The sequence below is a fragment of the Salvia hispanica genome, chromosome 4 (genome assembly GCF_029641045.1).
Source record: "Salvia hispanica isolate PSC_SH4W2 chromosome 4, Shi_PSC_v1, whole genome shotgun sequence".
NCBI lineage: Eukaryota > Viridiplantae > Streptophyta > Magnoliopsida > Lamiales > Lamiaceae > Salvia > Salvia hispanica.
Window position 1 is genome coordinate 54,462,130 of NC_142695.1, and position 16,997 is coordinate 54,479,126.

Consider the following 16,997-nt stretch of genomic DNA (forward strand, 5'->3'; position numbering starts at 1 on the left):
AAGATGGATACTGTGCGAGCACTACTATATGTAGCAGTGTGCAAAGACTGGCCACTACACCAGTTCGACGTGACCAACGCCTTCCTACATGGAGAGTTAGAAAAGAACAAGGAAGTGTACATGGAAGTTCCACAGGGGTTCTCCGAGGAGTTTGGAGGAGGAGGAGAAGTCCGCCGACTACGGAAAACCTTGTATGGTTTGAAGCAGTCTCCGCGGATATGGTTCGGAAGATTCTGTCAGGCAATGTTCAAACATGGATTCCAACAAAGCCATTCCGACCACACACTCTTCACAAAGAGGAAAGACAATAAGGTAACATGTATGATTATTTACGTCGATGATATGATCATTACTGGAGATGATGTCGAAGAAATCCAGAGTTTGAAGGAAAACTTGTTTAAAGAATTCGAGATGAAAGATCTAGGAGCACTGAAATACTTCTTGGGGATAGAAGTGTTAAGATCCAGACACGGAATATTCCTAAGGCAAAAGAAGTATGTTCTAGACTTGTTGGTAGAAACAGGTCTCCTTGAATGCAAACCCGTAGACACTCCAACGATTCCCAACCATGGCCTGAAAATAGAAGACGGAGTTGATCTCGCTGATAGGGAAAGGTATCAACGGCTTGTCGGAAAACTCATCTATCTCTCACATACCAGATCCGACATCACGTATGTTGTTGGCATTGTGAGCTAGTTTATGCACCGACCTCAAGCTAATCACATGGAGGCCGCATTGAGGATCGTACGATATTTGAAAGGTACTGTAGGCTATGGAGTATTTCTAGCAAAGAGAGAAGATTTGGAGATTGATGGATACACCGATGCTGACTGGGCAAGCAATCCAGTGGACAGAAAATCTACGGGAGGTTACTTCACTTTCATCGGGGGCAACTTGGTTACTTGGAGGAGTAAGAAACATAAAGTTGTAGCTTTGTCTAGCGCCGAGGCCGAGTTCCGAGGTATGAAAAGTGGACTAATGGAAATCCTATGGCTAAGAAGATTGCTCACGGAAATTGGCTTTCCACCTACTCGGAAAAGCCAACTGTTCTGTGACAATAAGGCGGCCATTAGTATCTCAGAAAACTCAGTCCAACATGACCGAACGAAGCATGTGGAAGTTGATCGGCATTTCATCAAAGAAAAACTAGAATGTGGCATTATTGAGTTCCCTTTTGTTCGTTCGGAAGAACAATTGGCAGACATATTGACCAAAGCGGTTCACCCAAAAGTCTTCAAAGAGATATTGGGCAAGTTAAGCATCGGAAATACCATTGCTCAACTTGAGGGGGAGTGTCAAAGCATATCAAATGAAGATAATTGGAGAATAATTGATTGCATTATTGTCCTAGAATATGGAGAATAATTGGAGAATAATTGATTGCATTATTGTCCTAGAAAAATTGATTACAAAATATTGTATTTTCCATAGATATATAGGATTCACACCTATATAATACGGTGGTGAATTACAGTGTAACATAACACAAGAAATACAAATAATCTTCTACTCTCAAAACCTTCTCAACCATGCATCGCCTTATGAATCCCACCTCTCTCGATTACCATCTTTAAGAGAATGCCGTTATGAAGTGGAACAATATAGAATGTTGTAAAGTTTATATCAGAGGCAGTTACGACTTTACAAGTGAGCAAATGCTAGAGAAGGCTTTGACATGTCCCAATCTTCATAAATAAATTGTTTATCTATTCTAAGCTAGGGAAGGCGCTAGCAGAGGGCGGGAGTGACTTGTTGAGCTCGGAACTTAGGTGTTTGAGCTTGTATGTGTCCGAGATTGAGGATGATCCAATGGAGATACTGGGAAAGCTTCCATGGTTGGTAGTATTGCGAATACATCCCAACTCATTTGTTGGGAAGGAGATGAGATGTCCAGTAAACATTTATCGTTGCCTCAAGAAGTTGACATTAAGATGTTTACCAAAGTTGAGAGAATGGATAGTGGAGGCAGGAGCCATGCCCCTTCTCTCTAAATTAACAATCGGAGGGTGTTCTTGTCTGAAGATGGTTCCAGAGGGATTGACTGCCCTTTCTACCCTTCAGACTCTCGTAATTAAACAAATGCCGGAATTGAGGGTAAGGGTATCACCAGCAGGACAGGATTTCTACAAAGTCCGCCACATCCCTTCAATTATCATCAAGGACTAGTCTGTACCCAACCAGGTATCTCATTTCATGTTAGTCTTAGTTACAAATCTTTATCTGCTTCATGTTCTTGTTTCGTTTTTAAACTGACCGGCTGACTGGGTTGAAGGTGGTGACTTAATTTGTGACTTAATTGATGGAGTATATACTATTCCTAAAAAAAATAGTGCATCATTTTCCTCATTTAGAATGTCCTACAAAATACTCCATCAGCATAAACATTTATTTAAAAATAAATTAAACAATCGCCATCAGCATCAATGTTAAACAAAAGAAAAGAATCACGAAATACTCTTAACAAAAGAATAAAGTGAGATTAGTTTACTACTCTTGAAATACGTAATACCATTTTCATTGCGTGACATGCACCGCTGCTTTATCATAAGTTGCTTTTTCAGTCTCCTTGTTTCTTTGTACATTCTTCGTCACAAGTTCTTAATCAATACATCCTCTCTTAATTCTTTCATTTCTTGTTTCTTCTCCCTTTCTTCACATCTGAGCAATCACTAAACAATCAAATTAAAGCCTGGAATTGCTGCAATGGCAGAGGCAGTGGTGTCGATTGCTCTAAAAACCATCCGTGATTTGCTATTGGAAGAGGGAAAGTTTTTAGCTGGTGTTGCCGATCAAGTCAAGGAGCTCGAGCAGCAGCTCAAAGAGATGAAGTGTTTCCTCAAGGACGCAGACAAACGACGACATGAAAGCAGTACCATCTTCAATTGGATCTCGGAGATCAGAGATCTGGTCTACAGATCCGAAGCTGCCATTGAAAGACACGCAGCCTATCAAGTTTATTCAAGGAGAAGAGGCCTCAGGCAGTTTGTCCGCAAATATTTCTGCATTTTGGAAGATTGTAACTCAATCCACCAATTAGGCTCTGAGATTTCACAAATTACATCGAATCTGGAGAGGATAAGCAAGGCTATGCAAGAAAATGGCATAAAGAGAAGCAAAATCATGAATCCAAAAGGAGAGGGGGAAAGCTCGGCTGGGAACAACATGTCAAGGAAGACTTTCCCCTATTTGGAGATGGGAGATTGCTTCCTAGGCATGGAGGATGAGCTGAAGCAGCTTGTTCAATTCCTTGGGAAAGAAACAGAGGATCGAATTATATCAGTGTGGGGAATGGGAGGCTCAGGCAAGACCGCAATTGCCAAAAAGCTTTACAACGAGACGACCGACTTTGATCTGTCGGCGTGGGTTTGCATTACTCAGCAATGCGAGACTCGATCAGTTTGGGAGGATGTTCTGAGGCAACTAGAGAATCAGAAGAAGAATAAGAGGAATGTTTCAATCCTGAACGATGAGCTGCGAATAAAGGAGGAGGTTCCAAGGCTGAGCAACTTTGAGTTGATTGAGAGACTATGTGCGATACAAAGAGAGAAGCGATGTCTCATTGTTTTGGACGATCTTTGGGAGCTTTCTCATTGGGATGAACTGAAACATCCATTTATAGTCCAAGAACTGCAGAGCAAAATATTGGTAACAACACGGAAACAAAAGGTCGCAGAGATTGGATTGGCAGTGAAACATGGGCTTTTACCTATGGATGCTGCTTTGGAACTTCTTAAAAACAAAGCATTTCCCCGTGACAACATTCCAGGTCGGTTTTTATTTATTTATTTATTTATATATTTATTTATTATTATTGTTGTTGTTTTATTTTTTATTTATATTTTTTTTAAAATGGAGTGGACCTTTATACCAAAGTTGATTGATTAGTAATAGTACTAAACATAGGGGTATTTAAAGAAACGGAAATTGTTTGTGCGGTTACTGTAAAAATATAGTACTACTATTAAAGGTAATATTATAAAGATTTTGAAGGAATTTGATAGTAATATACACTAATATTAGTAGTCATTTACTAAGAGTTGTGATCAATGTCGAACCCTTTTTAAAGACCGAAACAGAGACTAAATTTGGGCCATCCATTTTTCTTAATTTTGTTGTTAGGATTAATTTACAATTAATTTAATGCTTTATATAATAAATACTTTTTATTAATTTTAGTTTTTTATTAATTTTTTTAAAATATTTTTAATTAACTTTTTTTTAATTATTAGTTTTTTTTTAATTCAATAAAAACTCGCTGGAGTAGATAATAAACTATATTAACTACATAATGAACGTATGTTATGAAGTAAATTTTCACATTCATTACATGCCGAATTCACTTCAACTGAAAGATAATTATGTCATAGCCCATTACGAAATAATAAACTAATGGAATGAAGTAATAAACTAATGGAATGAAGTAATAACATGACAGGATGAAGTAATAAGTTCATTAATACTGATTGACGTTTAACACAGTTAACATTGTATTTCAATAAAATGTCATATTTACTTCATTACTAACATTTATTTTGTTCATTATTTATTGAATATAGTTCATTACTACCGCTTAACGTTTAACATTGTATCATTAATGTATTTCAATAAGACGTCAAAATTGACATCGCTGAGCTTTACTTAAGTGAGTTGGCCTCCAGGTCCATTATTTAGTGATTATAGTTCATTATTTACCTCCGGCATGTTTTTACGAATAAAAATATTTTAAAAAATAATTAAAAAATTAAAAAAAAATTAAAAAGTAAAATAAAATAAGAAAGTTTTTATTGAATAAAATATTAAATTAATTGTAAATTAATCCTAACCCTAAAATGGATGGTCCTAATTTGCTCTCTAGTTCGGTCTTTAAGAGTGAATTTGTGGATAATGAGACTCCATGTACTAATATTCGAAGAATGTTGTGTTGGTATTGATTAATTCCAATTAGTTTTTTAATATATACTCCTTTCGTCTGCTATTAGGAGTTTTATTTTTTAGCTGTACAGATTTTAAGAAATGTTAAAAAAGTGATTGAAAAAGTTAATAGAAAATGAGTCACTTATATATATTAGTTTTAAATGAAATGTGAATGAAATGAATTAATGGAATGTGAGACTCTATTACCATTTTATGGTAAAAGTAAAGCATGGCTCATATTCGCGAACGGACTAAAATGAAAAGCAAGACTTCTATTTTGCGGACGGATAGAGTAAAAGAAAACAAAAATTGGTTTAATCGACCAGTTCATGGTCAAACTAACCGAGAGATTTCTCTGGTTTGTTGCTTCAATAGCTTATAAAATGTAATGTATCAATAGATTTGAAATTGTCGAGAAAATTATGATTAGACAGAGAAAATCATGGTTAGAATAGAAATACAATTACAGGGACAACTACAGAGAAAATGAAATTAAATGTATATATTCATATCCGTAATAGTGCGAAAAGAAGATCCGACTTTAACTTCAATCTCTCGATCTTTTGACTTAGGATTAGTCAGTTCTATGTTTGTAAATTTACTAATACTCCAATTTCTTATACTCCCTTCATCCCATAGAAATAGGTCATTTGGGGTCGACACGAGTTTTGATGTATAATTAGTAAAGTAAGAGCATCCACAATGGATGCCCGATCGTGCGCCCGTCGGGCATCCATTGCAGGCGTCGGTCACGCCAGAGCGCGACCGAGCCTTCGGTCGTGACCGATCGGGCGTGAGATCGAGCGCCCATTGCAGGGGCGCGCCCGAGCCCGAGCCCGAGTTTTTCGTAAATTTTTTTCTAAAATTATTTAACCCTAATTTAAACCACTATAAATACTTCATTTTCTTCACTTTTCACACACCAAACCTTTCACTTTCTCTTCTATATTCTCTCAATATCCACACTTTCAACAATGGATCCGAGTCAATACCCAAACCCTCATAATGTCGACGACGATATGCCCATGTTTGGAGGAGGAGGCGGCGGCGGCGCCCGGTGGCCCGGCCACGAAGACTACCAGGTTGAGACGCCCGGATTCCTGTAGGATCCACTTTCGTTGATGACTCTGAGTTCGATCCGTTCTCTGCACCGAGGAGTATCGGGTTAAGGATATGGAGCCTAGTTGTGGGCAACCTCCTGCCCCTGTGCGGCCGCCGCCGAAGAAAGGGAGGAAGAAGATAGCGCGGAAAGAAAAGGCACCATCGGTCCCAGTCCCACTCCCACACGACGAGCCGAACGAGGAGTACGCAACAGGGCATACTGACTACGAGTTGGATGAGTACCTGAAGGTGGCTCAGTGTTGGGTCGATGTTTCGGAGGATTCGATATCCTCCAACAACCAGACTTCGGCCAGGTTGTGGGATCGCATTGAGGAACGCTACAACGAGGTGAAACTGAAGTGGGCGTTCAAGCGGACCAAGGTTCAGTTGCGCAAGTGTTGGGATCGGATCAAGGTCCACATCAACAACTTCTGCTATATCTACAACAGGAACAAGGACGGAAAGGCTAGCGATGAGAGCATGGAGGATGTCCTTAACAAGTCGTTGTCCGAGTACCAACGACAGTTCAGGCAGTTTAAGCTGTACAATGTTTGGCTGATCTTGAAGGACAAGGCGAAGTTCAACAGAGGGATACCGGTTGGATCCTCGACTGTGAAGCGGACGAAGACCACAGCCACTGGCGGTTACACGAGCAGCGGCCCATCTCCTGTGGATCTGAACGCTGAGCCGGAAGAGAGTTTCGGCACATCTACGTCTACTTGTAGACGTCCCATTGGTACCAAGGCTGCCAAAGCCCAGGCCAAAGGGAAGGCGAAGGCGGGCGCGTCTGGATCAGTGCCCCCCCCCCCCCGCCCCCCGCGCAGGCTGCGCCTCCTCCATCTGTTCAGCTCATACACAGGGCGATCGAGGAGTTCGGAGGTTATCGCTAGGTGGTTGAGTATAGGTTTATACTTGACGCTCAAAACAGCCTTCGTCAAGAAACAGATCCGGAAGCCCGACAGAGGACTAAGAATATGATCAAGAATTTGGCCCAAAGGTTGAATTTAGATGACTAGTTTGGTTTTTTCTTTTTTTTTAGTATTTTAGTTTTAATGTAGTTTTTTTTAGCTAAGTATGATGTAGTTCCACTTTTAAATTAAGTAATGCCGTTTTTTTTTTTTTTTTGCATTTGTGGTGTTTAAAATAATATATTTTGGTATTTTATAGTAATTAAAAAAAAAATTAAAAAACAATGATTTAAAATTGAAATGAAAAGTGGATAAGAGATAGGGCATGCACTAGGGCTCCACCATTGTAGAAAGATAGGGCATGCACTAGGGCTCCACCATTGCAGAAAGATAGGGCATGCTAACGTGGCAACCACTAGGACTCTCACTATGACTTCCACTAGGGCATCCATTGTGGATGTTCTAAGAGTGGAGAAGAAAAAGTAGTTGAAACTGTGTAGTGGATTGTGGGGCCCATAAATGATTGAAAAAAAAAGTTTTTATAAATGGATATGGATTATTTCTATGGGATGGACGAAAAAGAAAATATGGCATATTTCTAAGGGACGGAGGGAAAGAAAATATAAACTGAGTTGAAAAAGAAAATATGGCTTAAAAAGAAAACATGGCATATTTTGCCAAATATATGTAACACAATTTGTAAGGCTTCGTTGAAAAGCTTATTACATGGTAAAATAAGAGAGATAGAAAGAAAAATGGAAATTGATCTCACCTCATAGATATGAGAACAATATTTTCTTAGAATGGAGGGTTTCTATTTTTAGGAAAATTAAAAACTGAAAAACGAAATAATTTCTATTACATTACATACTACATTTCCTAATACACTACTAATAAATTGACAAGTGGATCCTATTTTATGGAAATAAAAGTTATTTCCAATAGTATTATACGAATTGAAATAATTATATTAATTTATGTTAATAAAAATATATAATAGGTCTAATTTTTAATATCAAGAAAATATAAAAAGAGTCAAATTTTTAGTAAATATTGGAGAGAATATAAAAAGGTTAAAAAAAATTTCTTTTAATTTTTTATTGTATTAAAATAATTTGGTTTTTAATAGGAGTAGCATTAAATGTCGATTCTGTATACTGGATAGGGATGTCAATTCAACCCGAAACCCGTGGGCCGGCCCGAACAACCCGGTAATATGAACGGGTTAGGGCTGTAATTTTATTACCCGAATACAAAACGGGCTAAATGGGTTGGCCCGAATGGGTTGGCGGGTTAAACGGGTTGGCCCAAAAGGGTTGCGGGTTGGCCCGATGGATTGTGAGTTTTAATTATAAAATATCAAGTTTTAGGGTTTTTTTATATTTTTGAATCTTCAATCTTCATTCTACACAATCATTAGTCTTATTCAATCTTCATTCTACACTTTTCCACTCGATCCCACAATATCAGCTTTCAAGTTCCATCTCAACTCATTATTGCACCGTCCCATCATCTATCGCTAGGGTCTTACCACCACCAAAGCCAATCAAAACAAAATTAAGAATTAACCCATCAAAATCTTAATATATTTATCATTTTAATAATGATTCATGTAAGATATGGTTTTTAATTTTCATAAAGAATTAGTTACGAACAATGTCATAATAATGACACGAACACAAACTTTAATTTATATTTTAGTTGACCGAGATGAAAGGCTTCTTTTCAAGTACTTATTGAAGAAAACTATGAAAATTTGAATTTCTAAACTAAAAAGAAAAAAGTATCTAAAATTTAAAATCATTTTATAGAAGAAAATTTTGATCCAAGAGATTATTTTCGAAAGCTTTTAGGCCCGAATAGCCTGATGGGTTAGCCCAAAACCCGACGGGTTAGGGTTAGGGTTTACAATTTATGACCCGAAAAATCCATAACCCGAACGGCCCGCACCCAGAACGCCCGGCGATCCGAGTGGGCTGGCCCGAACCCGAACGGGTTAGCCCAATTGACATCCCTAATACTGGAGTATAAAATTGAATAACTAGAATATGATAAAACTTTATGATTTAAAGCCTTATATTTTTTCTCTATTATTTTTCTCCTTCACTCCTTTTGCTATTTTAAAACTAACTAACTATATTAACATTTTTCAACAAGAGCATAATATTTGTGATTTTTTCTCCTTCACAAATGGAAAACGGAACAAAATCACAAATATTAACATTTCTCCTTCACTCTCTCTTATTAATCTAACTATATTACGACTGATTAAACCTTTTCATTAACAAGAGAGAAATTAATTATGGTAAAGAGAAAGTGTAATAAATAACTTTTGGAAATGAGATCCATTTGTCAATTGATCTTTATTATTTTCTCCATTAACTCAATATGCAGACTTTGCATTGGAAGAAGGATTTGAGAAAATTGGGAAAGAAATGGTGCAGAAATGTGGGTATTTGCCATTGGCAATTTGTTTACTCGGTGGGGTTTTGAGAGAGAAAAAATTTGTTGAGTGGGAATCAGTAAATGAGCACATCAAAGCAGCCATATATGGAGATGAAAAGCAGATCGATGGAGTGCTGAATTTAAGCTATGAAAGTCTGCCCTATTATTTGAAGCCTTGCTTTCTCTATTTGGGTATATTGGGTGAGGATGATACCATATCTGCTTGGCGTCTATATAAGAGATGGATAGCACAAGGCATGATTTCATATGAGAATATTGGAGACAAGGAGGACACTTTAATTGACATCGCTGAGCTTTACTTAAGTGAGTTGGCCTCCAGGTCCATTGTTCAAGTTGAAATTAATCTTGATTATGATGTAGCAAGTAGAAATTTAAAGTATAATACATGCAAACTTCATGATGTAGTGCGAGAACTATGTTTGAAACTTGGAAAGAGAGAGGATTTTGGTGCGCTGAGTTTGAAGTATGAAGGCGGGAAACTTAGTACCTTACTACGGGAAGCTTCCTCGCATATGAAAATACAACATTTGGCTATTCATTTCAGGAGTGAAGTTGAACATGAGCCTGCAGTCGCTTGTGGAGAAGATACTAGCAAGCATGTAAGATCTCTTCGATTAACCAATCTCATAGATTCGAATTTTTTTCCGTTTCCTCCACAAAGTATGGTTAATCTTCAAAAATTCAAATTGTTGAGAGATCTAGTTATTGTGGGATTCAAATTTAAAAGAGGAAAGTTACCAAGAGGAATCACTAATCTTGTTCACCTTAGAAATTTGCGTTTAGAAGAATGTGAACTTGATAAGCTACCATCATCCATCAGGAATTTAGTATACTTGGATACCCTTGATTTACGGCTATCAAAGGATGTTGAAGTTCCAAATGTTTTTAAAGAGATGTTGCGATTAAAACACTTGATTCTTCCTTTTTATGACTTTGAAAACTTTGGCAATTATCGAGTAAGATTGGATGAGGGAGTAAATGAGTTGGAGACTCTAGTATGGCTTGATAGTAGATATCATGAACTTAAATGTATGGGCAGAATGAAGAATCTCTGACATTTTGCTGCAATAGTACACGATAATGAAAGCTTGTTAGCTATCATAAATGGCATTATGAACTGGAACAAGATACAGGATTGTACTGTTTTCATTGTTGGAAGTTGCGACTTAACAAGTGAGCGAATGCTGGAGAAGGCTTTGACATGGCCCAATCTTTATCAATTGCAAATTATGTCTAAGTTAGGCAAGACACTAGCAAAGTGCGAGAGTGACCTGATGAGCTCGAAACTTAATTATTTGGAATTGTTTAAATCCGAGATTGAGGATGACCCAATGGGGATACTGGGAAAGCTTCCTTGCTTGGTAACACTGCGATTCCTGTATGACTCATTTGTTGGGGAGGAGATGAGGTGTCCAGCAAACAGTTTTCTTCGCCTCAAGATGCTAACATTAAGAGGTTTGTCAAAGTTGAGGGAGTGGAGAGTGGAGTCAGGAGCCATGCCCCTTCTCTCTCGATTAACAATCAGAGAGTGTTCTTGTCTAGAGATGATTCCAGAGGGATTGAGTGGCATTTCTACCCTTCAGACTCTCGTAATTAAAAAAATGCCGCAATTGGGCGAAAGAGTATCACCAGCAGGACAAGATTTCTACAAAGTCCGCCACGTCCCTTCAATTATCATCAAGGACTAGTCTGTACCCAACCAGGTATCTCATGTCATGTTAATCTAGTTTCTTTGTTAGAAATCTTTATCTGCTTCATGTTCTTGTTTCTTTGTTAAACTGACTGGGTTGAAGGCAGTGGCAATGGTGCTGGCAATGTGGGGGTTCGTGTCGTACTCATACATCTACCAGCATCATCTCTATGATTAGAAGATGAAGGAAGAGAGACAGAAATGATGGAGGTGTGCAGATTCAGCTTGTTGATGTAAGAGAATACCTTGATTTTAGTGCTTAAGTCTTCATTATGTTTGCTTTAAGATTAAATACAGGCTGCATCTTGTTTGATAACTTGTTATTGTTGATTCTATTCAGCTATTATTAAACAACAATAGTCTTGGGAATTTACTCTTTCTGGTTATGAACTTTGGCTAGATAATTATGCAAAGTTCAGATGGTATTGTTTTGTGAATGCAGAGAGAAGTTTGCTATATTGTATGAGTGTCCCTGGTACAACTTCTCTGTATAGCTGAAGCTACATACTTACTAGATGTTAATGATAGGGATGTATTCATATGCTTTTTACATCTTTTGTTCTTTTTCCTTCTCAATCTCCACCATCTATTTCCAAGATCTAAGGGCCGAAAATAGGGCCTGATTTAATCATTTTTAATCATTAAAAAAATAGAAAAGGGTGTTTAGGGTATTCACATCAACGTCAGTTATGGAAAGTGCTTGATTCTCTCATTCACAAAATATTCCAGCGGTTTTATTCAAGAGATTACAGATTTATTTCTTCTCCGTCGCCGATCATTCTCCTATCATTCTCCATTGATGAAATTTTTGGTTCTAAAATATCGGGTGAATTTTTGCATAGGTTTTAATTCTCGTTGAAATTATATTTTGTTGGAGCGTATCGGTAATTACTTCTGTACCCGTAATTATTTCTACAATGGAAGAAGGTTGTTCTTCAACAATGGAAGAAGCTTATAATTCAACAATGGAAGAAGGTAATCTTTTTTAGTAAAGTCTATGATTATTGTTTCCACGTTTTATTTATTCCCAATGAGAGATACAATCGTTAGGGCTTGGATGTAGTATGTAGGGATTACCGCAACCCGTTTCGTAATTGTGTAAGTGTTGATTGGTGCTAGTTCCACAATCGTTTACAAGGAGCATGAGTTTAGTAATGGTATCGGCTAGGGTTTAGAATCGAGGCGGCCAGGGTGTTGTGTTATTAGATAAACATAATATAGATTTAGTACTATATAATTTAAATTATTAAATATATAATGCATGTTTTGTTTGGGCTCGGCTAGGGTTTAGAATCGAGGCGCCAGGGTGTTGTTTTATTAGATAAACATAACGTAGATTTAGTACTGTGTAATTTAAATTATTAAATAAATAATGCACGTTTTATTTGGGCTCAGATAGGGTTTAGAATCGAGAATTCCAGGGTGTTGTTTTATTAGATAAACATACTATAGCTTTAGTACTGTGTCATTTAAATTATTAATCAAATAATGCACGTTTTACAATTCATAATGCGTATGTTAGCTGAGATTTTTTGTTTGTGATTGTATACAATGGTTGTTGTACCTGGAACTCTTACAACATCTGCCTCTAAGAAGAGGCGAATGATTGAACAGTTTTATGAAATGGAAAGCCCGGAAGTCGCTGAGGTACATCCTCCCGATGTGGTAAATACAAAGGGGCACGCAAGCAGCTCAGCTAGTCGTCTGATTTCCAAGAGAGAAAAGGCTATCAAGGAGGCTACTAGGCCCCTTCGACGGTGTAAGGCATGCGATGAGTTGTGTCATCACGACTCTAGAAATTGTCCAATGCTTAAGGATCTGGAAGAGGAAATGTTGATGTATTTTGACTCTCACAACATTAGTTGTTTTTCTTTTGAGGTTTAGGCTTTAGTATTGAATTCGATGTCTTACCAATGTCAACAAGTTTTTGGTAATTATTGCTCATTTTTAATTGGTATTTGTGCATTATTATTATATAAATGTTACATTATTTATTTTAAGTACTTTGAAAACTTTCACTAATGTTGAAAGCAAACTAAATAATGCAGCAAATAAACAAAATAATGTGACAGAAAAAGGACAACACTTCAAGCTACAATTAAACAGAGATGGAATAGAGTTCTAATGCAAAAAAATAAGGATAAAAATGTACAAAAAACATTAAATAATGCTGAAAACTAAGGGACAAGATACTATCAGCTTTGTAAAATGGCGCTGCAATCTCACCTTCGGTCTGCAATTAAATTTCGTTTTTTAATGTGTGTATTAGATTTGGTACAGTAAATAATGTACCAATAGTATCTAATAATGTACATTCATAACAGTGAATAATGTACAGATTGTAGAGAATAATTTTGAAAGGAACTTGAATTCATGCCTTTGGGTTTAACAATACATAGGGCTAGGTTGTAGTACCCACTCACAAATGAAACCATCACCAAGGGCATAAAGTTTGATTCATTCCCCTATGGTTTATCAATCAATGGGGTTAGGGTATAGTACCACCACATGAATTAAATTTCATTTTTAATGCGTGTTTTAGATTTGGTACAGTAAATAATGTACCAATAGTATCTAATAATGTACATTTGTAACAGTGAATAATGTACCAATAGTATCTAATAATGTACATTCGTAATAGTGAATAATGTACATATTATGCTTCTGTCGGGCATCATCGGCAGTACATGTGGTTCTCTTTCTTCTCTCTAGGTTTTCTTTGAGCAGCTTCTTTTTGGGATCTACTAGACTCTGTCTCGGTCAATCGCTGGCGAAACTTCTATGCAATGGCAAGAGAAATCACATCATCGAATGCTTCATCAAAATCCAACCTAGGTTGCTTCGCTGCTGTCGAGAACAAGGCAACAAAACTGGATGAATAATGTAGCAAATTAAACTAATGTAATGTACAAAATAGTATAAATAATGTACCAAAACAGAACTGTTTAATGCACATAACTGGCTAAATGATGTACATTAATATGATCCACCAAAATTGAACAATTAATGTACGCATCTGATTACATGATGCAACATGATCAAACAAATAATGTATTAATCGATTCACAATTTCACATAAATACACAAATAATGCACTACAAATTATCAAACTTCCACTATCAAGGATTTAGAATCATTGATGAATATAAACCCAAATAAATGCTAATGAACAGATACCACAAAATTAAACACAATAATTAACAACAAACCAATCAATCAATAACGAAGAAAAACCCAATTGAAAAATCCAAAATCAGTAATGTAACAAACCAAAATCGAAATCCAAGATCAGTAATGCACTGCAAATTATCAAACTTCCACTATCAAGGATAGAAGTGCTGATTTACAGAAAAAAAATAATAATAATGAAGACGAAGTGCTGATTTATAGAAAAACCCATCATAATAACTTTGCTAAAAACGTCGAAGCTTCATAACTTACCCGAAATCGCAGGCTTTGATTCAGTTTCCATCAGATCTGCACTGCCATAGCAACCGTACACCGACGAAGAAGGCTGAAAACGACTGAGAAACGTAGAGTTCACTTGGCCAAAAGGTTTTCACGGAGATAGAGCAGCGTGGAAAACCGCTTTGGTGGTCTCTTCTCGGCGGCTAGGGTTTTGACTAGGAGTGGAATTGGGGGAAAGGGTTTTGATCGAAATTGGAATGGGGGAAGCGTTTGGAATGAGTGAGAGAGTGTGGAAGGGAATATTCTGCTTAATTATAGGACCTGCAGTTTTTAAACATGTGATGTAAATGATTTGTTTACATTTCTACCCCTATAATGCACCAATTCCACCAAATAATGCAACACGGAGCCAGTTATGAAATCTTAATCTAGACCATCCACTATTTTAATCTAATGAATGAGATTAAGAAGGAAATAGACACTTAGAGGGCAAAAGTACCCTAATGCTCCCCGTTAATGATATGTTTCTTCTTTTAATTAGGTGCAAGTATGTAGGAGATAATCAATAGAGCATACTTGGATGGACTACATGCTTTTTGTTGACAAGGGGAATCTTCATTGTTGTATGTTTGAATTCCTTGTATTGTATAGCGATATTGATATTTTGTGTAGAGTATTTCAATAGCAAAGCAGGAAGCCAATAATTATGGAGGACAGTTAACGTAATTAATTATGCAGCCCAAATACGCCCACCACTGGCGTTGCAATCATCAGACTAGTAGATTCCATATGTAAGATATTTTATTTGAAATTCGACTGTGCTGTGTTGAAGATTAAATTTAAACTAGTATTAACCCACCCGCTATACTAGAGAAAATCATTATGAATAAATAAAATAAAATAAGTGATAATATCATTGCATATACAATATTAAAAAAAATTAGGAGAAAATACCATTACATAAGTGAAAATATTATTATTAGATTTATATACCTAGTTGTTATACATATTTTTTAAAATTATAGTTATATATGTGTGCTTTTTATTCGTTTGTAGTTCATCATTTTTATTTGCGACGATGTTAATTTTCTATCTGCACTGTTTTTAAAATGTGGATATACTTTTATGAAATGAGAAATAATACTATTATTATATCAAGTTCTAAACTCACAAAATATATTAATAATTAAATCAATAAAAACTCATATAATTAAATAAGTTTAGAAACTAATAGTTGCATGAAAAACAAACGTTAGTTAGAACACTTTTCGACCTCTATATATGTTGTGGCTCCAAGTTAAAATAATCTTAAATTACATGTTTCAATTTATTTAATAAATTTATTATTAAAGAAAATTTATATTTTAATTATATAAACTTTTTGGTTAGTAAATATAAATATGATTTAATAATATATTTCGAGTGTTTATATTTCAAAACAAATTTAATAAAATTCACTAATTAATTATGACAATTCTATATCACTTATCACCTTGAACATTAGCAAATCCACAGTCAGTTAATTGAGATAGTTGTTGCAACAGTCTAACCATCTAATCCTCACATTTTGATATTGATACTATAGTTCCTCACTTTTAACGATACATAAATAAATAAGTGTTTTAATGCTTGGTTGGGTTCATTAAACTAGTATTTGAGTATGTGCACTATCATTTCAACATTTTATTTGAGTATGTGTGGTTGGGTTCATCTCATTTGCTAGCACCATCATGCTCGCAAAAACTTATAATTGTGCTCGCAAAAGCTCATTTTGCTATCACCTTTCTAGCACATTGTGTGTTAGATATAACGCCCGTCGCAAACTTGTGACGACTTTTGCGAGCACCATTGTGCTAGAAACAAGGCGAAGTCCGGCTGCTCGCAATTTGCGAGTGCCTACATTGTGCTAGCAAAGTTGTGAGTACCTCCATTATGCTAGAAAATTTGCAGAAACCTTCATTGTGCTAGCAAATTTGCAAAGCTGTACTTGGAATTTCAACTCGTTTGCTAGCACAAAAAGTGCTAGCAATCAATATTTTATTATAAATTCTAATATTACTTTTTTTACAAATTATTTCCTGAATAATTTATTAAATAAAACATAATAAAATGAAATAAAAAATAACAAAAACTCAGAAGTTACATAAAAGTAATGATAGTCTTACACTTTTAGTTTATAAGACTAAACCTATTTTTTTACTTCTCATTTGGTTAACTTGTTCACTAACGTACATCATTTGTTCTAACAACCTCTCATTCTCTCTCAAAATCAGGGCGCAACTCCTCATTTTGTCTCACTAACTCAGCATGCGACGCCGCATTTTGCCTTTCCATCTCAGTGACCAATGCCTCATTTTGCTTCACCAACTCCGCGTGCGACGCCTCATGTTGCTTCTCTAAGTCCTCGCGCACCTCGACAGTAACTTGCTCTCGCATTGTTTGTACCTGTCGCTGGACGTCTTCCGCGTTAACTCCAAATGAGCCAACAGCGGATGAACTGCTAGCATTTC

At 36.3% G+C, this 16,997-nt stretch overlaps 2 pseudogenes; one reads left to right on the top strand and one right to left on the bottom strand.

Annotated features, from left to right (window-relative positions):
- Nucleotides 1-501: 501 nt before the first annotated feature.
- Nucleotides 502-1,274, bottom strand: LOC148929454 (uncharacterized; annotated as a pseudogene).
- Nucleotides 1,275-2,703: 1,429 nt separating this feature from the next.
- LOC148929455 (putative disease resistance protein At1g50180) lies at nucleotides 2,704-11,419 on the top strand (annotated as a pseudogene).
- The last annotated feature ends 5,578 nt before the right edge of the window (nucleotides 11,420-16,997 follow it).